Below are 27,218 nucleotides of genomic sequence, written 5' to 3'. Positions count from 1 at the left end.
GCTGTGAGTATGCTTTGCTGATTGTTTCAGACTGCTAATTGATTGCACTCAGTGTCACCCTTGTCAGATGAAAGAGTGGCCTCTGAACAGATTATCAAGATACTGCACTAAGCAAGATTTCTACGCAAAAATACACCTGTCACACCATCTTAAAATGAAGTGCTTAAATGAAGTCTTATCCTTGCAAACTAGAAATATTGTTCTACACTTTTGACCCAAATGATTTTATGGTATTAAAATCTGTTCACAAACAGGAAGTGATGAAATAAACCTGGCAAATAGCATTTTCGTACTATTTTGCTTAACTGGTTTCTTACAGCTCTAATACTTGACAGTTGGTGGTGATAATGCACCAGCAAACATAAACATAGAAATGCACCCAGATAGACAGTGAAGAAGAAGACTGCTACCAAGCAAACATGAATGTAAACAATGCACGATTCAAAATGTTCTAAACTTTTGTAATGAATGCTGAATGCAAACAAAAGTGACAAAAAAAGTGACACCATCAAGGCTTAAGGGGACTATGGTGGAGACTACAAAGGAGAAAATCAGCATCCTCAGGTTCCCCTGGGTTCACATCAGCTTGGACCTGACCTGGACTCACCACAGCGACACCATCAAAAGACAACAAGACTTCTTCCTCTTCAAGCTGAGGAGGCTCAACATGGATATTCTGTAGTTTCTACAGGTGCACAACTGAGCATATCCTGACTGGCTGGATCACCGCCTGCTATGGCAGCTGTACCGCCCTCAATTGTGAGGCATTACAGAAGGTGGTGAAAACTGCTTAGCGCATCACAAATCTGCCATCCATGGAGGACCTCTGCACCCAGTGGTGTGGGAAAAAAGGCCAACTGGATGATCAGAGACCCCAATCACCCCAACCACAAACTGCTCCACCTGATACCATCCGGCAGACGGGACCACACCACTAGGCTCAGGGACAGCTTCATCCCACAGGTCACAAGATTGTTGAACTCTCGAGCTCTCAAGCTCTTTAATGTCTCTTTACTCATACTGCACTGGTCTTCTTCCACTTTATTTTACTTCTGTTTACAAGCTGTTGAACTATCACAGTCTGTGGATTTATGTGTATTACTTAACTGCATCCTTAATGTCCATAACCGGTTCTCATTAAGCACATACATTTACAACATTACTGTACAACCTGCACAATTTTATGTCTCAGATTCTCTTTTCCTCAGTTCTCATTTACTTTCATGATTTTTCTTTTTACACATATTCCATGAGCATTGCTGGAGGGGGCCTGAGAACAAGAATTTCTTTCCCAAAGAGTGCTTGAATGTAGTTTTTCTGCATATGAACAACAAAGAACTTGACACATGATTAATATTACCAACAGAAAACAGGTGTGAATAAATGGGTTTTTGTGACATTAAAGGAAGAACAATCTTCCTGTTGAATCACCAAAGGTCCCTTTCTGTACACAGTATGTTGTAGACATTGTTTAATAGCTGCCTTAATACTCTGGCGATGATAAGGCCTGTGTGCCGAATCCAGAGCATCCATTCATCTCAACTTAACTCCATCGGACTCCATTCATTATCCTGCACAGATAACCCAGCCGCAAGAAAAGGCAGAGTCAGCGGCCGACACACTCTCTGAGATACACCAAATCAGTCTCTCTCTCTTCCTGTCTCTCTCTCTGATACAACAGAATAAGCCTGTGGTCTACTTTAGTGCAGAGTTTTCACTTTCCATAGACTATTTGGGTCTGGTCACGGTACTTGCTTTTCAGATTTTCCGCATCAGATCAGTATATGCTTTGCTCAGACACGCTGAAGAGAAACATGGCATCTAGTGAGCCAAACACAATCATTTCCACAGCATTCTCATGCAAATTTACATATTTGCCACTCATTATTATTATTACAATTGACATCAAGTGAAGGCTTTTACAGTCCGTTTGCCCTGTGAACATTTCTCAGAACCAGGAACCAATCCAACCAGGAAGGGGTGGTCAGATCATTTACTAAAGATCATAAAGACATGCAGTAAAGGTGGGAGAGGTGGTATTATGAAGCTTAGTGCCTCCTGCAGTGCAATATAAACATAGACCAAAGTTTCAAGAAATGTTCAGAAATAAAACTAATTATAATAATCACTGATGTTTTTTTTTTTGTTTGTTTGTTTTTTGACATTTACATTTACTCCTTAGTCAACCTAGGCAGCAGTTAGTTTCACCCACTGTCATTGTACTCATCCAACCACATTATTTATGCACCCCGGGCAGAACTGTAGTCAAGAGTGAGAAAGACATATGGGGGAAAAATTAACAAATAAATGAAATGCTGATAAGTACAGAACTAAAGCAGAGCTGTAGCAAAACTAATGGCCATGAATCCACTCATCACATCTGCACTTCCAAGCTGATGGAATCTTTCCACACTCCATGATCTTTGATCTAAAACTGCCCTTTGGGCAAAATTTCAACTCTACACACAAACACATTCAGTTCCCAGGGAGATGAACCATTTCGGCTGTTGTGAATGTTGTAGCAGTAACAATGCCATGCATACGTTTAAGCTTTAAAGTTGTTTGCAACAACCAGTACTACTCTTAAATGAGTAGCTAAATGTTGCATACATGCCTAAAGACCTTTGAAATGCAGATACATTTGAAATACTTCTTTAGATATTTAGATAATGATGGCTGGTTGTTCCATTCTGGATCTGGTTCCTGGTTGGCAAAACAACTGAGTTCACCAAGACCAGAGTTCAGACATCAACAAATGTGTTATTCAACCCTCCTCGCTCCTTTTATTATTAGCAAATAATAATGTAGAAAAGAGTTAGGACAAACATCACTGGCAGCAGATTATATCAACTCTGGGAATTCATGTTAAAATGAAACCTGTCTGGTTGATGTGCTCTCTGCAAGCTGGTGTCTATGCTGAGGCAAAGACTGTGCGTAGGATACTGTAAACATCATTCTACATTTCAAGTGGACGGTGTGCTTTTGTTGTCTGACAAGAAGTGACTCCATCAAAACAACAATGTAGTTGATTTTTTCACAACAGTTCCAGAAAAATCTCAGCTCAATTTATAGTATATATTTTATTGAAGCTTATCAATTTAATATTTCTGCAGTGGATCTCCATTTGGAGATTTCAGCTGTAGCTCTGAGCTTTACTTATTTATAGCTCGGTAATAGTAACACTACATTCACTTATACCATGATCTTCTGGTATGGTCCATTAATTCCTGATCACAGATATCAGATTTGATAAAATGCTATTAATCCCCAAATCTATCCTATGTCACTGATCACAGGACATTTTTCTAATGTGAATTCAAACAATATGTGAATTTGTGGAAACATACGGTCCATCCGAATAAAACGTTACGCGATCATATCCTCTATGCCTATGCACATGCCTCTATGCTGTGGACATCATGTGGTGCAAGACACTTAAATGAATATGTAAAATCACTCCACGGATTGTAATTTGATTATCCTCACTCTGATCAAGATTGTTCTCTTTCTTAGGGAGTCTCTCCTGCAGAAGTCAAAGCTGAAGTCACTGAATAAAGAACCCATGCAGCAAAATGTGGAGCTGAGTGAATGAGCATTAAGGAACAGAGCTGACCTGCAGAATGAGAAGCTGTGAACTCACTGCATGTCCATCTGTTACCCAGCTACAAACAGACTTCATCTTTCCAGTGAGCCTCTTCAGTTAAGCCAGTTTGATGAGGGGGCTAAGCGTCAGGTCAGGCTGCTCAGGACAAGTCATCACCACCCAGCTTAGGAGAGGGAGAACTTGAGCCACTCTGCGTAATGCTCAGAAAAAGTCCTTTTTAGATTCACTCGTGACCTATCATGCACTCATGTACACACACACTCACACACACACAGACACAGACACATACATTAGAGACCAGTATGTCTCTGCTGTGTGTCTCTCATTCTGTCAAATGAGAATCCAGATGTGTCCAATCACTTAAAACAGCATGAACATTGTGTCCTAAAGGGAAGGGCAGACACTCACCAGACCATCACTACTTGTGCAAGTATTTCTACTGTATCCTGCTATTACTGTTACTACCACTACTACTGTCCCTATGTAGCCTAAAATCTCTCATTACAATCAGTTCAGGGACCTAGAGGCCAGTGGTTTCAAACCCCTTTGGCTCATGACTAGTGTTAATTGGACCAGTGACTTTCAGTACCAATACCAATACATTAATACAATACTTTTTGTTTCTCATTTGCCAAATCAGGAACTGTCTGACTTAAAATGGGTAAAAATAGGCAAGTTTATGTATGTAGGGTCTCAACTAAAAAAAGCAATGACATGAAAAGTGCCATTTCATTGTAAATCTGGCCATGCTAGCAGCTCTGTTCGGCTGTAGAACAGTGGTGCTCTGAGCTAAACAGTGAACATGCTGGTTTTTTGAATTAACATTAAACACAAAATACAGCTGAGGCTAATGGAAATCCCACAAGTTTTCCAGGTATTTTCTCATGAACCAAAGTTTTGGTCAAGCAGTTTTGGTGCTGAATGGCAAATGAGGAGATCACTTGAGTTATGACAACTGACTCTGAGAGGAACAAGAATGTCGGTACCAGATTTCCAATCCATTAAAGGTCCAGTGTTTAGGATGTAGTGGGATCTAGAGGTGAGTTAGCGGATTGCAACCAACTGAACGCGCCTCGTCAATGTTTGGTTTGTCCATTCTGGGCTACTGTATAAACATGGCAGTGCAATACGGTGGAGTTCAGGGAAGAGGACCCACTCTCTGTGTAGATATGAAGGGTTCATTCTGAAGTAACAGAAACATGATTCATTCATGATTCAACAAAAACATAATTATTGATGTTATTTTCCATTGCTGCCAATCTTACACACTGCAACTTTAACTAGTTTTTGAGACATGTCACTCAATACCCCAAATGTCAACCTCAAGGTGATGTGGTACAGGGAAAGTTGGGGGATTTGTAAGGGTTTATCTTTTGGGAACCATGAAGGTCTGTACCAAATTCACATTCCACATTCCATTCAGTAGATGTGGAGACCAAAGTCATGAGTCAACCAACTGACACACATACTGTCACTGCCATCCATAGAGCCACTTCAAGTGAAAGTGTCCTTGCTTCTTGATTTCAGTTTGCTCATTGTTATCCATGTTTTATGGCCTAGGAAGAGGCTCAGCGTCTTAAGTCTAATTGACTGTTGTTTTATGTGAAAGCACAGCTTGTATCACTCTAAAATAAGGCTTGATTTTATTTCCAAGCAAAGAGATACTGCTGTGTTTATGAGACAAACAAAAATCAGTGAGGAGAGGTGGGAGGAGAAGGGAACAAGACGAGAGAGAAAAAGAAGGCAAATGAGAAGAATAGAGTGGGAAAGAGAATAGAGTAAAGGAGGAAAAAAAAAATCACGTGGACTCAAGGGTGAAGTGGCTTGTTTTTGGTGGTCAAAAGACAGTGTGACCTCACAAATCATGTTTTAGGCCATAATTCAAAAAGTCATACATTTATTATAACAGAATTTCACACAAATATTTCATATGATAAGCTGATGAAGGGATGACATTTTATATCCAAAAGGTCAAAGGTCAGCTTCACTGTGACATCGCAATGTTTTGTGAAAACACTTTTCTGGCTATTATTCAACACCATAACTCAGAACAGAAGGGGAGATTGTGACCATATTTCACATTTGGTGACACTATTCTTGGGTGTCCACCTTGAAACTGTGCTGATTGTAAAGATCTTCTGTGCTGCTGGGTTCAAGGTGTGTGTGAAGCATCCACGTTTTAGAATTTGTAGCTTCTCTGCAGCAGCATCCACATTTCAAGCATTGTGGTGCACCACAGGCTCATTGGTTCTGCTGAGCCCATGTAGCCCATGATTTAACCAATGTGTAGATGAGATAAGTGTGTTTCAATTTGTAGAGTAATTGCTATGGTGCATTTTTTTTTTTAATTTGTATTTTTGTACACAAAATGTGTCAATTGAATGCTATCATTATGCCAATTACACACCTACCCCCAAGCCAGCTTATATACTGGACAAAGGTAATACACACCTCTCACATGAAGCATTGGAGGCGACACTGGCATTAACCAGAAATGCAATAAAGAAAGCCAATGTGGAAAGCAGCTCACTCCAGTACACTTAGTTAATGGACATCAGTGTGTGTGCGTGTGTTTGTGCGAGAGAGTGTGTGTGACTGTGTTTGCATGTGTGTGTCCTGCTAGCAAGTCCTTCATCTTGGCCATGGCTCTTATTGACTGTATTGGAGGCCGTAAATCATTGTGTGTGTTTGTGTGTGTGTGTGTGTGTGTGTGTGTGTGTGTGTGTGTGTGTGTGTGTGTCTTCGTGTACAACCCAATGCTTCTCTGGATGTGAGCAGCAGAGCACACAGCAATCTCAGGTCAGGAAGGCAACAGAGCGAGCAGTGTGTATGTGCGTGTGTGTGTGTGAGAGAGAGATAACCGTGACAACAGTAGCCAAAGTGGTAGATGGGCCATTGGACAAGATGTACCTGACTGTCTGTCTGCTTCACACCTTCTTCGCACAGTGATGTAAATGCTTTACACACCAGTACACACTTCAGTCACATGAAGACATGAAGCTTGCACACACACAAACACACACACACACGCACACACACCACACTCATCAATACAACAGTGGGTATTCTTCTTTACTTCATGTGACTTCCTTCACCCCTACTTAGTAAATCTCTCCACCTTTTTATCCATCTCTGTACTGGGATGATGGTTGGTCAAGTGCAGATGGTGGTGAACTATATCTGACGTTAACTGCTCGCTATTAACATTTTCCAGAGTGCTACTGGAGTGAGCAATCAAACAGAGCAGTCAAGCAGACGCACTGTGGGCAGCCATCATATGTGCACACACACTGACACATACAGACAAAGATCCAGTCATAGACAAAGCCATCTTTGACACCACTGGGAAACAACAGTGTTGACATTTCAGACTCGAAAATTGCTGCATGTCCATGCGGGGAGCAGAAAGGTCTGGAAAAAAGCTGCATTAACAATTACTATTACTGAGTTACAGAGATGTCACTGTCAAAGGCCCGAATCCTGATATTAATCCATTCAAAGGAGGAATGACAGTTTCAGGTGATAGTTTGCTTTACAACAGCACTGCAAAGAGGCAGGACATTTGCTAAGGCTCTATGACATGTGGTGCACACCAGACTGTGCTAAATGAGCCTTCTCTTTGTATCTTTTATAGACAAATAAAGCTGATATATTCAATTGCCTTAGATTTTTGGTTGGATATTCTCTGCATGTTCCTGAACGTTGTGTTCTTGATGAACTCTAGCAGAAGGATACGTCCTGACAGTCACATGTAGGTCTGGTGCCAGGCCACCAACAGTCCTCTGGGTCTTAAACCACTCTTGTCTTCTAAACAACCTAACTGTTCCATGTTCCTTCAATACTATGAACATGGCCACAGTTGTTTTTCAGTTAGTCCCACCTACACTGTCCTGCTGCTGTAAATAATGCACCAAATCATTGCTTTATATTGTTTCCAGGCAGTGCATAAAGCATGCCCATATTGTATGTATGTCTTGTATATTGTGTATGCTATATATGTAGCCTAACAGTAACATACTTGAGTTTTTCCATGGGCAGGAAGCCTTAGAGCCTATTCAGCAAATGCTCCAGATTTTCTAATGTAGTATTTTGTCTGTATAAGAAGAAGACGGACCAGTTATTTAGCGGGTTAGGGTGTTGAGTTATGCATTATATGCTGTTCATATGCTGTTCATTTTTTCAGGGTGAGGATGTGTTAAATGTTTATATTGTGTGTGAGATATGTGCCAGAGGGCAGTAGAGGGTCTGAGCGTTCACTTTTCAGAGAGAGAGTGAGAAGCGCCATGGTGATTAACCTTGGTTGAGCACCTGGGCGGCCTTCTGTCCACTCTGGGGGCAGAGTGAGAGAAGCACAGAGATGCTATTGGTATGTATGGGTGTTTTATGTACATTAATTATATGTTAGGTTTATTTTTTCTTAAGATATGAGATTGTGAGATTGACTTGATTGATGATATGGATCTGAATCTATTTAATTTGCGAAGGCTAAGACAGAGAGCTGATTGCATGATTGTGATTATGATTTAAAGTGTTGAAACTGATTCCTGTTTTTTTTTCTCTCTCTCTTTGAGGTTATCAACCTGATTATGATTCAACAACAAAGAAAAAGTCAAATAAAAGAAAGGACTAAAGTTAATTGAGTTGATTCCCGTGTCCTCTGTGCCAAGCCTGGTCGAGTTCAGGCGGATGAACTCTTAATAACTCGACAGTCTGATTATTTTTATTAACTTGTGAGTGGGTGTAACTTTCTGAGATGCCAACATTGAAGTCTTTGCACCAAGCTGTTCATTGTTTTTGTTTACCAAGGATTCCTTTGCTTTATCCATAATCAACTGATGGCTGGTTGGATTTTTGCTCAAGAACATTATCCTTTGGCTTGCCTCTTTGATGCTATTCATTCATCGCTTGACTATTTTTCTGCTAAGCGTGGAATGTGGAGCGTTGCTCATATTAACCACCCTGTTCGTCTGCTGACTTCTCCAAATCAAACAGGAGCACAGAATGCATCCCCGTCTGAGCACAACAGCATTTTCCTTACAAAATGGCATCTAATCTGGATCTCTATTTCAAGCTTGTAATAGACAGGAACAAAACAGATATGTATCCATGGCAATATGTCACATTTGTTACTCACGGCTAATGAGCAGGATGGGATCTGGCGTTTCAAATGGCCTGAAAAAAAGAAAAAAGACAGAAAGCAGAGATGAGGAGATTGTGGACTACCTGCATTATTTAGTACAGTGAAAATTCTTTTTGTCCAAGCATATGAAGTGGCTTCTCTAGGAGCTTGGAAAGAGTCAGAGAGGGAGCAAGCTGGGAAGAGGGGGGATGAATAATATTTCACCAAGTCTCTCCCCTCTCTTCCCCTGAGATGGAAGCTTTTGTATCACCTCTCACAATACTTCACTTACTGATCTCCCTCAGAAAATAGCACAGATAAAGACTGAGAGTACGCCAGTGAATCCTCAACATCCTGCAGATGGACAGAGTGCGTAGATGTGATTTTCTGTCGGTGTGTGTATGTGTGAGAGAGAGCGTATGTGTGTGTGAGAGCAACTAATATATACAGACTCAAAGACGGAAAAGAGAAAAATGTATGATGGGGGAATATAATGAAAAAGAAGTGAGGGGAGCTCAGAGCTAGCTATGAAATGGTTTCAAACAGTGTGGAGCTTGTTACTGGAAAATTAGATGCAGCATGTTCTTCATTCATTTCAAGGGTAGCTTTTAGTACGTCATCTATTATAATGTTACTTATTGTATTTTCTTTGTCATGCTGAAAATTAGCAGTTTTCTTCCTTTGAAAAGGAGACCTTTCCTTCAAAAATCCAACAAGTACTCCATCCTGAAGGAAACAATAGGTAAAGTACTTTTACTAAACTCAACAGCAATAAAAAAGTACAAATTGTTCAGATTTTTGGCTGCTATTAGCAAGATGATATCATTGTGACCCCAAACCACCGTAGGACTGTTGTGAAAATGAGTCAGGTGGCTTGGGTTGAAAAAACACGACTAAGTTAGCGGCTCTGAGAGGCTGCACTCGGCTAGATACTACCATCAGTATGCCAAATCAGAATCAGGCTCATCTATCAAGTTTTGTTTGTTTCCTTATCTTTGTAGCTCTCTTAGCTGTGTAATGTTTTAACAGGTCTAAGAGTCTACAGCAACACCAGCAACTGTGTGAAGCACAGCAGTGCATAAGCCCTACATCCAGCTGATAATGACAGCCACATGCTGATGGTTTTAGTATTACAAAAGTAGTATTACAAAAAGCAAATGCAGTGGCATAAAAGGGTCAGGATGAAAAAAAAAAAAAGTGTAACTTAAGCTATGGTAATTTCAAGTCAAAAGTCACAGTAATGACACAGCTGTACATTTTTCTCCCAAAGCTTCCAATGGCATTAATGAGCTAAGAGCACTGATGGTTAACTTAACAATATAATTACAGAGGTTATCGTTAATAACTTAAGTTATTAATATTATTTGTACGTGCCACAAACCTGCTGATTTGGTCTAGAAGCTGATTTAAAAAGTATATAACTGATTTAATTAATGTTAATAATATAATTTGGAATAATTAGCTTGCTAGCTTGCCCATATGGAAAACATGAGCTGTGTGTAATAGCGTAACCAAATGAATCACAACTCTGCTCTTTGAGTGGATGAAAAAATACATGAACACACTTTTTGACAGCCACGCAGATATCATATTGTTGTAATAAAACATAATAAAACACCAACACATTCTCACCAGTCATCATGACTGTTACAGCAGTAAGACGACCAGCTGATCCCAGTGCTGTGCTGGAAAACTGATCTAATTAGCTATGTAAATAGCAGCTGATGTTTGTCAGGCTCTTGTAGAAGTCTCTCATTTTCTTCTGGGTCTGGCAGTCCTTTACACTGTATATCATATTTTAAAGCTGGTAATTTGTCAAAATGTAGATAGAAAGTGATCAAGCACAAGCAGCAAATGAAGTTAAAAGACAATGGGGTTGGGACAGTCGCTTGTTGGTGAAATGTACATGGTCAATAATATAAAGGGAGGTGGTTTAGGTGGATTGTGGGTGCATGAAGTGCAGGATGGAGACCAGAGTTTGTATTCTGCATGTGGTTAGACTACATAAACACTCTGGTTTGGGGAAAGATTGTTATTTTGGTTGAATATTAAGAAAGCAAACATGTATTTCCTTGTGCTTGAACTCAGATTGGCCTTTTCCAAAATTTAAACGAACCCACGAGCTTCCCTAACCTTATCCAAATGCAAACTTAATCCAGGAGTCATTTCGATCTTTAAAACATATTTGCTGTTGGAAATTAGTATGTGAAAGTAATTTTAGTGAGTAAGTTCTAAGAGATAGGCCGGCTGATTTTGAAGATATTTGGTCATCACCCAAAGTACTGGAGAAAATAAAAGTTGGACCTGATGACCTGATGATGGTGCTGCATGAAAAGTCAGGGAATCACCAACGTTATAGCAATTTTGGGCCATCCATCTATTAGCTGTTGACTCAATTCAGTCAGGAAGAATAGTGGACTGTCAACCAACAGTGCAATCCCTCAAGCATCAATACTAGCATGGCTACAAAAAATCTGAATAAGTGAAAGATTTCCCGGCTTTGAATAAGGTAAGTGTGTTCCAAACAGTGCACATGTCCAGTATTCCTCTCTCCCTGTACTTCAATACTTTCAACACTCTCTTCCCCCTTACAGAAATAGCAATTATTCAATTACAGAGAGGTAAAAATTGATCTGTATTAATGTTAAACATGTGTGGGCTTTCCCTGAATAGAGCCATAGAGGTCATGCTGTTCTGTTTCAGAGGCACTGCTCCAGTGCATTGGGAATTACGTAGGGTAAAAAAAAAAAAAAGAAAAAAAAAAAAGAGTGCTGGAGTGAAGGCCTTGTTATTTATTGATTTCTCAAGTGCAGAAAATGCCCTCAGTACTACTTTAAAAACAAGGTACACTCTGAAAGAGAGAGGCATGCACAGAGAGAAGGTGCAGGTTCTGAAAATAAAAGCAGGCTGAAAGTTAAAGATTAGGAATGTGAGCACAAGGAGGGGGGTAACTCACCCCAATAGAAGATCCCTTGTTGGTGTCATTGCTTCTCCTTAAATAGTAAAACTGAATAGAGAGAAGCTCGCTCTGACAAACAAAAATTTTAATACATCCACACCACTGTGTTCATCTCAAAAATATCAGTATTGCAATTCTGAAAATGCTCAGTAAAAATGAATAAATAAATGAGGAGAGGGCATGAGGGTGAAGACACCTGCTTTCAAGTTGGAGAAGAGATGATGAACCAAATAAAATGGTTTTCTCAGTGGCTTAACCTGTGACTCTTCCATGTCTAATTTTGTCCTTTTACTTTTCTTCTTTTTCTTCCTCCATAGCAACATGCTCGATTATTAATTTTTACTCTTAAAGACTGTGATTAGAATTAGGACTGAGTCTGAGTGGGCTCATTTGCACTGATTTCAAACCTATTTTATTTTCTTTAAAAAAAAAAAAAAAAAGAAAAAAAGAAAAAACACTAGGGGGCATATAGAAATTGAATGATGTTGAAAATGAAAATCTAATTTATGTGCAATTCCAAAATTTTCCATTTATTTACTACAGCAAAAAACAAATGATGTCATGTTTTAAATGTTATGAAGGCTGTAATCAATGCATTTATATGTCTATTTCATTTGCTAAAAAATTAAAATGTTCAGTATGTAATTAAATGATCATAATCACATTTGTGTTTGGGGTCAACTCAACACAAATCCCTTATAGAACCTATGAACAAACTGTTTTCTAAACTCAACAGCTACAGAAATCCAGACGGACTTATCTGAGATTTGTGTATGCCCAAATGTGCCCAATGTGCCCAAAGAGACCTGCCGACTGAACCAAGAGCTCGACCTGATTCACAGTCCACGTAACCGTGAGCTGTTGACTCATGCTAACTCTATCTAAGGAGGAAAGGGAGGGCCCTTCATGGTGAACATGTAATGAGGGGGCGCGAGCACTTTTGTGTGAATGAAGTCAGCGGGGGTGTGGCTCATCAGGTACAAGCACTTACACTCATTAATTTCAACAGCATGAAGCTCCTTCAAAACAGCAGCTACTCATTCTTCATCCTGCCACAGTCTGAACATGCGTGCAGGGCTGTATGTTAACTTCTTTTTTTGTCACACTTTTGCTACAGAGATTAAAAGTCTTGAAGCACAAATTGTTGCATGAGTATAGAACATCTGTTACCATCTCTAAAAACAACCCCAATTAGTGCAGCTCATCACTTAAACAGGCCTGTGACAGGTAAAGGACATCAATGTTGCATTCAGAGCACCATCCAAAGCTTAACAAGAAATGTTTTCTGACATAATGGTAAATTACAGGGATATAGATCTCTTGATATATATATAAAAAAAAAACATCTATATAATACAATTCAAATGAGTGGTACAAATCTTAGTAATTTTCTATTATCATACCTGACAATGTATAATATCATACTGAACACACAATATAAATCTGAAGCAGTGTACAACTAAAAACGAGTCTCTCTGTACCAGCAACAGAACAAGAACTGCTTTTCCTCATCAAAAGTTAGTCAAGGGAAATCATTTTTCCACCCGTTGTTATATAGATACATTTTCCTTCTCATTTTACCCTTATTTGCATTTGGCAGGGTTTCATTTGTGAAAGCCTCTTTCACACTGAACAAAAAAGCCACTAACACCCACCAACAGCTGGCTTTTGTCTTCAGGCGGAAGAGAGTACAATCGTTATTCATTCCCAGGTCAAATGCCTCTGAAGTAGTCAAGGGTATTTATTGGCTCCAGTTCTGATCAGCTGCGATGGAAACATGACACCCAGGTCGACACGCTAATTTTCATCCTTTTTCCGGTAAAATGAAGTTCTGGATGCTGGCACATAAATTTTGCCTGATATTAGACAGAACTGTCAACTCTTTACACTCTGTTTCCATCTCATCATCATCATCATCATCATCGTCATCATTTCATAAAACATATAAAAAGTTATAATATTGTCACTGTCATCATTAGTCTCTTTATACATGGCTCAAAACACATGCCACATTCACCCAATGACACACTGATGGCACAGCCCCCAGGAGCAATTTGGGGTTCAGTATCTTGTCCAAGGACCCTTGACATGCAGACTGGAAGCGCTGGGGAGCCAACGACCGACCTTTCGATTAGTGGACAACCCATTCTACCTCCTAAGCCACAGTCTCTATACAACAGACCAGTCATTTTTGCTCAGGAAGGTTCCTGAGTAACATCAGGCTTCAGGATCGATGATCAGGTAAAGTATCTGGGATGTGCAGTTCACATGTTCACCAGTTCCTCTTCAGATCATTGTAGCAGCTTAGTGTAAGTACAGATTCTCTTAGCACTGAAGTTGTCTTTTCCCAAATTCCAAAGAATTTTCCCTCACATTTTGGAATTTCCCCTCGCGGGACAAATAAAGGAATATTGATCTAAAGGAATATTGATCATTTTCCTTGACCTCATGATGTTTTCCATCAAGGTCAAAGGAACGTGTTTGGCCGTAATGTTTTTAATTAAAATCTATTTGACTGAACCCTTCCCATTCGTAAAGAGGCGTGGCTTCCCTGTACCAATATGGCGGCCATTCCTTCGGATTTCTGGCCATTCCATTCATTGCTCCACCTGTTTTTTCATTGCACGTGCAATATATGCCATACTGTACCTCCCTGCATTAGAAGACATGTTACAATATTATTTTTCTGACACTCATCATGATGCACTGTGCATTCATTACGTATATATTGCAATTTACAGAAGTCTTATCATAAGTCTTTCCAATGGATGCATCTTGGAACTTGCAAGGTGAATGTGTTAAATGTGGTTAACGTTTCATGTGGTTATCCACACACACACTCAGGTCTGCTGTGGGACGTCTGTGTTCACATAACTGCTAAAAAATGGTAAGCAATTTAGTCATCAGATGTGATATTTCATCCAGGTCACTCAAAGCTACTGAAAAGTAAACATTAAACAACTGAGGCCATATTCATAAACATTCTGAGAGTCCCTTGGAGAGCTCCCAACTTAGCCTAATTTCTCCTGGCAATCTCCTGATTTAGGAAAATTCTCAGAGCAATTGACCCTGTTGCTAGGTATGATGCATACAAAAGCACTGATTGGCTGATAAACAGACATGGCATTCTTAGTGATAAGGGACAGTGACATAACTGATGATATCCCGTCAATTACGCCAACAGTAGCGGGGAAGCCAATGTCCATGAATGGCCTTTTGTGAGCCTGCAAGGTGGAGACATCCAGTGGAAATAAGATGAACTGCGCCACAATATAAGGCTGTGAAAGCGCTGTAATTGTTGCAAGTCATCGATGCTGTACTGCTGCATCTTTCCAGCTGACAAATATCTTAGTGATGTCATCACTTTCATTTTTCACATTATAGCGTTGCTGCATTGGGTGGGACATGTCAGCACATCTCGAATGAGATCGACTGCTAACATTATCCCAGCACCATCTAATCTGTGGTGTTTCATTAATTCACTGTCATTCAGAATTTGGGGAATATTTTTCCTACGCTTTTTCTCTTTCCGCAGTGTTTTCCTCTGCTTAAGAAACTCTTATGCACCTTAGAAGTCCTCCTCTTTATTTCTACAAGTTTTTCACATTCAGGCTAAGGCACTTTGTGAATAACTTTTGTCTTATCCAGGATCTAATCTTAACTGTGAGGGGAATTCTTAGAAAACGTCATAATTCTAAGAATTTTCTGAGAATTGTGTCATTAAGGGAAACTCTTTGTACTCTGGATCTTGAAGACAGTTCTGATAACCTTCTGTCTGAGGTTTGTATGAGTGTTCTTTCTTGAGTTTTGAATCGCTGTGAATTTGATGAGCCAATTCATGTTTCAGTGAGATGACATTCCATGTTTGAACACTTAACAAAGATTATTATAGTAGTTTTAGCCATAATTTCAATCAATTATTTTAACATTGTAGTCACAAAGTAATTTCTGACATCTGGGGACACAGCAACTACCAAGTCAGAGGGAGCAAACACAATGAGAGTTTAGACTGGTTGTAAACAAGCCAAGACTTGAATCAGATTATTTTAAGAAATGTATTTGGAGGTAGGACGCCTGAAATAAAGCAATCACAATTCACAGATTCGCTCAGGCTTTTGCCTGCAGGCATACATACAAGCAGACATATTCCCACCTCATAAACCCAATGACATAGAACTACATAGCATTCAGTCGTGTTTCTGGCCACTGGGTCAATGCATTCACAAAAATCACCCTCCTTTTAGTTGTTCTGGTCTCCGGCTGCTAGTTGCTAAAAGCTGCACTACTTTCATGGGAGCTGTGTGGCTTAAACAAGACAGAGTGTGAGTTATAAAACCAGAACAACGAGCTGAAAGATGCTGAAACACTGCAGATCTAAGTCAGTGGCTAAGATTTAAGTCAGCCTTTTGGGACCCCTTCACTGTAATTTAGTAAATGACTAACTAAGTCATGACTCTGACTAAGTGAGATATTTGATGGTTGTGTCATTCATATCCACTGCATAACAGTAATAGTACAGCACAGTAACTGTGAAAGTTTGTGTAAAACAAGCGATTTGGATAGATTTGGATTTTGAGCAGATTACTTCCTTTGAAAGTTGCATCAGAAATAAGTTTTCCTGATATTTTTATTTTTATTTATATATATATATATTAATTTCTAACAATCACACATGTAATTAATAGTTTCTGTTTTCTTTGGCCTGACGCTTGGCCATTGTTCCGTTAGCTCTGTGGTTGTTTCCATTGCATAATTTCTAATCTTCTTTCTAATTTCTAAGGATGAAGTTGATGAGAGTGAAGGCTTGTGTTCAGGTCTTCACTATGCAAGTTTATATCTTAATAAAAAAAATCTAAACACTTTTCTTCACAGTAAGGAAGGAAATACTGATATATTGGCCTACTGCATACTTTTAAAAGGGTTTTTTTTATGCCTCTTAAAATACAGAAGGTCTCACAACCCTCTATGAAGCTTTGCTGATCTCTAGTGGGCATCGGGACCCCCAGGTAGATCCTTAGTGATCCAAGGAGAACTGAAGAAGATGATAAATTTTTTTGTGTGTTAGTCAGTACCGGCAAACCCTTTCACATTAAACATTTCATCCATTGTTCATATGAAAGCATTGATTAGTGTAGCTTTAAAGACTGTTAGTTTGTTTTATTAGAGTTGTACAAGAGTAAGGATTGTAACTTGAACACTGCAGTAAATTAACATTGCTGCTCAGGCCATGTTTAAGGTAACAATGCCTGTCGGTTGACCGGAGGTATTGGGGCATGATTGTAACAGGAGTTTACCTTGTCAGACAAATTCAGACCCAGACAAAGATAGATCTCGGTAAGAAATTAAAGCACTGTGCCTTAAGAATCCCAAACACCTATTTTTTTTTTTTTTTTATACCTAGAAAATAGAGTTACTATCTAGCTTTCAGAAAAAAGCTTTTGAAAATCCTGTACCTCTCCTTTTAAGATGCACCGATAAAAGGATAACAAGCAACACTCTCCTCACATTTTATCAGTCGTTGCTACTGCAAGTGAATGTAAAATCAGCAATACAGCCTTGTTGTCATGTTTAGCCAACATAATTTACCTCTGAGCATCTCCTTATTAATCAAGCTGAGAACACACAAACACAGATTATGCACATAAGTCACACACACACACACACACACACACACACACACACACACACACACACACACACACACACCCCTCCAATAAAAGACTTTGCTTCTCACACTTCTGCAAAGTCAGACTAAAATATTTTGTCCATAAACGCCTGGGGACCTGAGGCACTTTACATGTCATATAAAATTTCATACGCTGCCTAAAATCAGTGTAACAGAGGCTATAAAAAGCCTCATTCAATCACAAAGGAACTCTGCGTTCCACAATAGCTCACATGGATTGATGCAGGATAAATATATAGTGTGGTAAGCAGATTTTTTAACATGTAGTAGAAACTGAATTCTACATACACAGTCGAAGCTGTATTTCATGATTACAGACAGTGAGGTGTGGTTGACAGCTTTGGAAAAAAGATCGTAGATCTTGAATTAAGATGTTTTCGTCAGGCTGCTGCTCCAAGGTCAAGAAGTTATTTCTTTATTCGAAAAGTCATTGTTCAAAGACTAAACTGACCTATGTTCACATCCTGTTTTATACTAACATTCATCTCTTTATGCTGATGCTTTCTTAACTATAATAGGAAAATTTTACAATTATAGTTGATACAAGGGGTTACAGTGGTGTTAACAGTAGTACCGCTGTAGATATCTAACAACCAGGTTTTGATTTACAGTTTCCCATCAGATTACACCCATTGATTGCACCATGACACCTTGACAGATGATCACATGTAAACACATATCATGCTTTAAAGCTGCACTAATCATTTTTTTCATAATAACAGTGGACCAACTTACTACTTGAATTGTGAAAGGAGCCGCATATGATTCCTAAAGAGAATTATCAATGTGCAATTTTAGCATTGTTCATCGTTTTGGTTTTCAAGGCTGCAACTTTAGTTTACTCTCACTGCTGTCATCAGCCTTGTTTCAAACAGCAGACAAATGGAAACTGATAAACCCACTGCACACCTCCTGCCCAGCAGCAAACAGTACACTGCCAAAATAACAACTGGCTGTTGAACGTGGTTGAGCATTTAGCAGCTAACGAGCGAGATATTTTGTCAGGAGGTGGTGGAGACCAAAACAGAGCTAGACGGAGAGTTCTGTTTAAGGGCAGAAAGAGTAGGAAATTCCTAAAAACAATGTGTACATCCATACCAGAATCATTCCTCTCAATCATCACTTGTGACCCCCTAGAAGTGTTTGCTGTATCTGCAGAGACCCTGCCCTCCATCTGTGTTTTCCCATTCTGCTGTGTTCAGGACGTGTCTCGGTGTCGGTGTTTGGGCAGTGGGTGTATCGCCCCCAGCCAATAACAGCACACAGGGTGTGAGGGTGGGACTCTATAGAAACATAGTGACCAGGTGCTAGATTGCATGGGTGGAGCTGTTGAGCTGATACGGAGGAGCCAACTTTGAATGTCCTGTTTATGAACTGCATTCTGCCTGTAACAAAGTTTCTGACCGACACACTCATGTAGATGATATAAATTCGTAATGTTGCTCCATGTCAGATGAATGTGTAAATGGGCAACTGCTTGTAAAATGTTCCTCATATAAACTTTATGAGGTAATAATATGTAAATGTGTTTACGGCTTGTTCCACCATCCCAAATTGGTTAAAAGAATCCATTGATGGTGCTTTAGATGCAACTTTAGTTACACAGCCTAGAATAAACAGGGAACTACGGCCATGCAATCGATAGCCGAAGTAATCATGTGTACATTATGTCATTCGCTAAGCAACTTATTTTGTTGTACTGGTATATATCCTAATTTCTGATCAGGCTAATCATTTTAGTGTGGTGTAGGAGAGTTTGGCTTAACAGCTGCAGCAATGACAGTCTGCATAACCTGCATGATCTCCTAAAAGCTGTTTCAGAAGGTAGTCAAATTGAAAGATACTATCAGAACAAAATAAGGGCTATGAGCAGCTTTAATGGCAAATGCCCACCTGTCCCCTTCTCACCTTTCTCTTTTCCCTTCCTTCCCTTCCCTTCTCATTTCTTTCTCTGGTCCTCTCCTCTCCATTTCCTCATCTCTGTGAGCAGTGTGGTGACCTGAACCACACGGTGGTGATTGCCTCTGCAGTTCAATGCGGGGGTCTCATTTCCAAAGCTCATGACTATTCCTGGAGGTGCAGCTCCACTGTGATTGATGCTTTATAAAACCTTTTTTACAGTTGTGACATTTCAGGGAAAACAAGCAGGGTCTGAACTTTCCATCTGCCGGGTCCACCTGCTCGTACCTCCCTCTTCACTCCCTGCAATCTCCCTCACTTACCTATTTGTTCGTTCATCACCTTTAAACTCCCTTTTCCCTCAGTGTTTTCCTCAATCTTTCACCTTCCAGTCTTTTTCCATTATATTTCTCCCAGCCTTGTGTCACTTAGGAATAGTAAATGGCGAAAATAGAGAAAGATGAAACAAATGTGCAATTATAGCAGCCGATCAGCTGGACATTGTCTTTTGGGATCTCGATAAAGAAATGAAATCCACTGTTTCTATCCTCTTGCACCTCTGATGACCTTTATTTTGCTCCCATTTGTCTGTTTAGTTGTTTGTTGGTTCAGTGCATATGTATAGTATGTATATACACTTTATGCTATTTACTTATCTTAGAAGCACATCATGTCTTTTCTTGAGTGACATTTGCTATGTAAAAGTTTTGTTTTGCTTTTGTTTTTCTTCAGTGGATCAGTTGCACAGTGGTTTTAGTCAAGGTAGCTTACAGTCTGTCTCCCTGTTGTGTGCGGTGTTTAACTCGTAAACAGCATTCACGTCAACATCCAAGTTGTAACTATAATTGGGAAACTCAAGTTACCTTAAAGCTCAGATATTTCTGACTTAGTCTAAACCGAAAACCGAACAAATATGGATGCTCTCACATCAAGCAAGTCCATCATTCAACAGAATCAAATTGAATGGATATACAGCCTCACACAATCATTCCTCCCTTTTGAGTAGTCTGATCATGTAAGTGTTTGCAAATAATCAACATGGGAATCTTTGTAATCTCTATTATTCATCTCATATGACATTAACATGGCACTAGACTAGGGGTGGCCAACCATGTCCGATACCAACCAAACACTTCAGCAGGTGATTTTCCTGATGAGCTCATAGTGATAGTGTTTTGGAGGCTGATTCTTAAAAAAAAAAAGAAAAGAAATCAGACTGGGGAATCTGTATGCTTACAACATTTGGATGACTAATTGTTTCTGAGCTCATTAATCTCAGTGACAGTTGTCCCTTGCTGTTCTCTGATCTGGTACACGTCTCATTGAGCATAATATTGATGTCGAAGATCCTCAGCCCATAAATACAAGCACTTACAATCTGACATTTGAATCACAGCACTGCTGAACCCTCTTATTCTACCTGGTTTCACTTTACCCAGGTCTACATTGATCCAGTTCATTCTGTAAAACTTTTGAACCAAAAGACAGACCTTCTGAAGTGATAGCAGCAGGTCTGTTCAAGCTCATGAGACTGAAGCTTTCATCACAACCTCTGGAACAAAGGCTCATGCTGTCATACACAATGACATGTGAACATGCCTGCAGTGTTTCTCTGACTTATGAGATACGTGGTTATTAGTCTGGACCACTGAGCAGCTGACGTTTACACAAAATAATGTATGGTGATAAATGGTCCACGTATGTCCAGCAGATGAGTACACTGCTGACTAGCTTTGCAGAGGTGGGTTTGACATTTGGCTCGTCTGACCATAAGTGGCTTTGCTGAAACCACATAGCAGCTTATGAAAATAAAAGGTGAAGGTGAAGAAGGAGCTGTGATTGTCAGTCAGTATCTGCAACACATTGCCAAGAATTTTATGCACTTTCTGGGTATGGTTAACTATGGTATGGTTGGTTGGTGAAACAGTTGGTGTAAAAACTTGTCCTCAGCATTGGGACCTCTGATCAGCCAGTGCTTAAGCATCTTATTAATATTTAACATGTTGGCCCTGCTGCTGTGTTGCAGCAGGAAAAGGAAGCAGTGTTGATTGACTTTTATTTCTCTGACGTGCCCAACGCCTACCTGCTCAATGTTATGTAATGTCATATTTTAACAGTACTTCAGTTTAGCTAAGGAGGAACAACATCTGTAATTTAGGATCCCCTTGGCACTACATGGTTTGCCACTATGACGATTCTTTATGAATCATGATATGCTAAACCTAGTTTTCCTGTTGCCCTGGTTTTGAATTTTGGCTCTGTGCTGAAGTCTGCTGCGACTCTGCCATGTCCCCCGCGTCAGACAGGTTGGGTGATTTTTTAGCTCTCGGAATACTGAAGTTCTGAAAGAGCTGGGCCTCCGTCATCATTCAAAGCAGACTGCCCTCCACTCTACAGCCTTCCGATCCCGTCCTTGGCTCAGCTCGTGTTGCACCTTATAGCTTTGCATAATGGGGAACTTTCTTTGTGTTTCCTCTCCAGGGAGAATTCTCCTTGTATTCGTTTGACCCTTTTCACCCACATAGTCCTAGAAACTAAGGAGGCCCAGATATTAAATTCATGAACTATCTCTATTTGTGTCCCTAATGTATCTAAAGAACCATAAATATTTTACAAATTACACAAATGTAAGTGCAATAAAGAGTAACTGTGGAGGAAAAGCACAACTCCAATGACCTCGATGGGGTAAAGGGTCAATCACACCATATGATGTCATATGTAGTTTCTTGTACTTCAGCTGTGATGTAGTGGCACACTGCAGCTCAGTGGAACAGCTGCACATGTGGAATAAACAGAACAAGCACCAGCCATCAGTGCAGTTACTCATTGAGCTATTATGTTGTTCTTAGTAATTTACTGCTATGTGACCATGATGTTTTAAAGGATGTTGGAAAGGAGACAGGCAAATGGGAAGCAGGGAAACGTCAGAAAGGCAATTTCTCAAAGTAAAATCTGCTGCTGTTTTGTGGTTTAGTGTGCAACCACAAGGGAACACACTGGGAGCAGGGTCATACCCCAAGACATTGAAGCCCTGTGGATCCACTAACACACCCTCTCATCATTTGATCTTTTATTTGATATATTTTAGAATCAAGTACAGTCCAGGCACAGTTAAAAAGATTGTAGCTCTCATTTTATCCCTACATTTGCCCACATTTGGATAAGCATTCTGCTCTTGTCATTCTGTCAGCACGCACGCTCTGTGATTGTGACTTTTACAGAAAAATGACTTGGGGTCCATTTCAAATTAAGACCGTGACATGAAAAATTGAGAGCATGGTTGTTGAGCGATGGGCATATCTGAAGGTAGCTTTGTTGTTTTCTTTGGCTATTCTACTGTGTTCCCCTGGGAAGTGTCTATGTCCTGGCTTATGGGTTTTACCCTTAGACCTTTCAAACAATGCAGACATTTCCATTCATCTGTAAACGTATAAAGAATTGCAGAATTACAATATATATATATATATTGCAAGGTGCAAACACGTTTTCAAGATTTTCAGAATGTTTTCTTTTTAGTTATTCAAATTCTAATGTGTCAGCTTTTACAATTGTCATGTAATTTTGATTAATGCATGATTTTTCCAGGCATGGAGAGCACTGTGGTTGACATAAATAATAGCAGTGTATTTCAAACCAGTGAAATTGATTTTTTCCTTCTTATTAAGAGAGCGGGGGCATACTTCACTGTACAGCAAAGCTACGTTTTTACTATTCTGTCATTTTTTCAGTGCAGATGTTAATCTAAATAGAGTATTTTGATAACAGTGGGATATGTTCCTCCTCTCGTTTCAGCCGACTGTTAGGACTGCAAATTCAATGTGCACTTGTCCAACCCCACACACGCCTCTGTCATACAGATGGCTAGCTTTCTGTAGCACTGCTAGCTGTGTTTCCAAGGGGACTTATGTATTGGCAAAGCACACATGTGGTGTTGTGTGTGATGTCTGTGTGTATGTGGGTGTGTGAACATATGTCACTGCCATGCTGCCAGTTCTAGGTACTAAATTCTCCATCATGACTATCAGGATGATTAAATAGAGGTACCTGGCCACATCCATCATGACACATAATCACTGAGAAGGTCACACAGGTCATGGACTGTTGGGGAGGACGCTAATGGAGTAGGTACATTCAGTGGGAGTACATTACTACATAGCCTGTGTTGTCTATATTGAATAAAAGCTTATATATCAACTAGTTTTAATTAGTCCAAAACCAGACATTGAATACAGTGAGTACAGTGAGGGAGCGACTACTTCCTGTCATGTTAAGCTCATCATGTCAACCCACCAATAACTACAGACACTCTCACCTGAAAAGCAACTGCATCTTGCTTACACAGATTTTGACCACTGAAAGTTCAGACGACAGAGGTTTAAGTGCATCAAACTGCCTTGCACTTCGTCGAGCCCATCTGGAGGCGGTTGTGATGAACTACCAAACGCAAGGCAAATAATGTCAAAAACATTCTGCTTGCAGTGTCTCCTCACTGTTTGCTCTCTCCATGTAAAACTTCTTCTGGAGTTATACTTGCACATTAGGAGTGTAAGGCAACAGAGCCTACCCATCAACTCTAAAGTTACCGAACAGTTTGTGATATTTATGGACTACAAATTCCTAAGCCATTGTTGATTTGTTTTAAAGCCACAAATTATATTTTATCATTGTCATTTATTGCTGTTGTTGCCTTTTTACTTCTATTTGTACCTTTATGTGCTACTGATATTTTACTCACTTTGTTTTACTGTTCACTTTAATTTGTACAGTACTTTGGTCAAAACTGGTTATTTTTGAATGTCTTATATAATAAACGTGATTATATATATATATGGACAGTTTTCAGCAAGTTGATGAAATCCTCTATGTTTTAGTAATAGAACATGTATTGTGATCTAGCAAAGCAATTTCCACTGCAAACCTTCAGCTTACTGTAGCTGTTGGTCTCAAAGTGAATGAAAATGAAAATGAAATGAAAATTTTACACACTGGATACACATCTGACTTCAGCAGCCTCAAAATGCTATATGCCATGCTGAAGCTATTGTGCCACTCATGTCACAAAATGTAGCTACATGTTGGGGCGGCTGTAGCTATGAAGGTAGTGAGGGAACACACTCGCAGACCTATAATTCATCAGCTTTGGTTGTTTCCTGTGTTTTCTGATGCTGGATGAAATTGCTGACAGTGAAGACAACATACCAAGTTGGAGAAATGCTCAGTATTAAAGTATGATAAGCCAAACTATAAATCAATTCCTGCTCTGGAGGCATCAATGGCCAGACCAAACACCATAGTAGCTAAATCCACCTGCAACAGTACATATTGATGAAGGAATGACAACTACTGAAGTCGGTACATTGGTGGGAAAACACTTGTCAAAACAAAAGGGTTAGTTGCCGTCAATCAAAATCTGATAAATTATATTATAAATCTGAGTCCCAAATAAAATTCTTGGTCGCTGAAGTTGGAACAGATTCTAATCATCTAACCTTTTAAGAAGGACATATTTCTAGTTAAACAGTTTCTACTTAATGTACCAGCTTGGATCTCCTCTCCAGTGCCAATGAACAAGAAGCACCATCTCAGCATCTATTCATAGGCTCGTCCAAGTGCCCCATCTGGACCATTTTAAGAACAGGTGACACTGCACATGGAGGTCACCGCTGTGAATTCATGCATACTGTTAACAGTTCTGTCTTGGAGAAAAACCACATTTTTAAGACATGGTTGTTTTGTGACCTACAGTGACAGTCATAATGTAAAGTCTCCCTCATTGTGCTCCTTAAGTGCATGTGATTAAACATGCTCCTCAGGGTGTGATTCTGTGGCGGAGGTGCAGAATGTACTGAACATGCCCTTTACACATGATCACACACTTAAACAGTTCCAGAGCTGATTACCAAAAACAGAGCACTAAATCAGAATTAGCCCTGAATCTTCTTGTTACTGGACTCTGTGTGTGTGTGTGTGTGTGTGTGTGTGTGTGTGTGTGTGTGTGTGTGTATAAAGATATACATCTTTCATCATAATTTTTGATTCATTTCCTTGTATCATAACCAGAAGGTTATTATAAATGAAAAGATTCACTGACAATTAATGGATGCTGTCACTCTAGATTAGAGTGTCAAGGTTTACAGCTAGTTGGTTATAAGCGGCCAACAATGTCTTCTTTGTGTTTGAAAATGCAATTAAGGAACACAAGGATATGGATGCCTGCAATATTAAGACTACTCTGACCCTATTCCCCTTTTGGTTCACAACCTTTATGGTATCTGACTGACTTAAAACCAAGCTGTGGCCTCTCTCAACCCTTTGTCAAAGGTTGCATATGTCTATGAAAAGAAACACCCTCATCAGCACAGTTGCTCCAGTCCTCCATAAACTGGATGCTTCATCCATAGTGGTGCTGTGCACTAGAACCACTTTGGCAGGGCTCTCAGCCCAATACACAATCAATGTATTTAGCCAGTAAGTTAAAAATAGTGCTCGTGTGTTTTGGGTTGCAGCTGCGCATGTAAAGTACAAGCTGTTACGCTGTAAGTGCTGTAATGGGAATTCTTATTATTCATCTTCTCTTTACTCAGTCATAAGTATTCACTGTCTTAAAGCCAAATGAACAACCATGTCATATGATATGAGACAGCTGTATTGCGTAGCTACCATTGAGGACACTATGGTCATGTCCCAGGTATTGTATATATGGAAGTGTGGGGGGTTGAATTAACATTTTACAATTACACTGAAATAACAAAGTTTTAAATGCTGACACTTCTTCTCAACTTTGACTACTTTCAGGCAAAGAATTAATTATCCATTAAATTAAAACTATATAGATGAGTTTAATAATGCTCCACATGAATTATATTCTTGGCAATGTGGTGAGGGCCTTGTTATAGCCTTAAAACTATGAGTGTCCAAACTATGACCCGTGACCTATAAGCACTCTAGTGCCTTTGTTTTATATGGCCCGTGACTTATTTTAAAATGACAGTTATATCTGGCCAGCTGATTATAATAAAATATAGTTTCTACTGTGAATGCTAGGTGTCACTATCACCTTATGGAAATATCAGTCACGGGAAACATTCTGCACCATGTCCAGCTGTCTGATGTAGCTTGGTGAAGACTATCAATTTCATCCAATCAAGAGCATGTTATTACCACAGGTAATGCAGGTCATGAAACTGATACAAAATACTGAGATGTAGCCCTGTACTCGGTAGTCTATTGGCTTCTGGAGCGGTTCTACTCACTAAGATATGAAATTGGCCACTTTCTGAGAAAAAGTCACCACCTTTATGTGAACAACCATGAGTGGTTGGCAGATCTCCCTTTCAGTCATTCTCGCTACCAGTCAGATCGCTACATCGCTACACATTTAGCAAAACCTTGCAAGGAAAAATATTTTTGTGTTGCAAAAGTATGCTCGCTTGAAATAATTTATTGTAAGGCAGCGACTTTTTGAGTCAAATCAGTTATGTCAAAACTTCAAGTCACTGATTACAGAACCTCAACAGCACTTTCAACATTGAGAAAGACACAAACCTGCTCCCAAACCCGTTCTTTGTTACTGTGGAAGGAGCACAGTAGGAGATTGGAGCTAACTGAAATGTAATGTGATGAAAATGTCAGGTGACACCAGCAGCTCCCACTGTTAGAATTCTAAGGGGTTCGGAAAAGTCGAGATTTTGGTGTCATGCCAAGAGGATGCTTGGCTCTACAATACATACTGTGCATGAGCAAACATTTTCTCTTTAGACACTGAACAAGAGTGGACTGATGTCCAAGATGACTGACAGTCACTTCCATGATTCAAACCTCTGCCACAAGACTTACACTTGACCTGACAGCAATTCTTGAGTCCAAGGCAATACTGGCAACAGTAGTAGCAATAGTAGAGGGTTTACACACCAGAGCAACAGAGAAAGGAAAAGGGCAAGACACTGAGACG

At 39.7% G+C, this 27,218-nt stretch overlaps 1 protein-coding gene across 5 annotated transcripts in view; it reads right to left on the bottom strand.

Annotated features, from left to right (window-relative positions):
- naaladl2 (N-acetylated alpha-linked acidic dipeptidase like 2) overlaps positions 1-27,218 on the bottom strand; it is a 518,168-nt gene that overhangs the window by 378,975 nt on the left and 111,975 nt on the right. For all 5 annotated transcript variants that reach the window (XM_076723158.1, XM_076723166.1, XM_076723175.1 and 2 more), the window contains one exon: positions 8,739-8,776. The gene's annotated coding sequence lies outside the window, so the exon portion shown is untranslated. The remainder of the gene's footprint in view (positions 1-8,738; positions 8,777-27,218) is intronic.

Source organism: Chaetodon auriga, chromosome 3, assembly GCF_051107435.1.
Source record: "Chaetodon auriga isolate fChaAug3 chromosome 3, fChaAug3.hap1, whole genome shotgun sequence".
NCBI lineage: Eukaryota > Metazoa > Chordata > Actinopteri > Chaetodontiformes > Chaetodontidae > Chaetodon > Chaetodon auriga.
The sequence above is the reverse complement of the archived record's forward strand: the minus strand, read 5'-3'. Positions and strand labels throughout refer to the sequence as shown.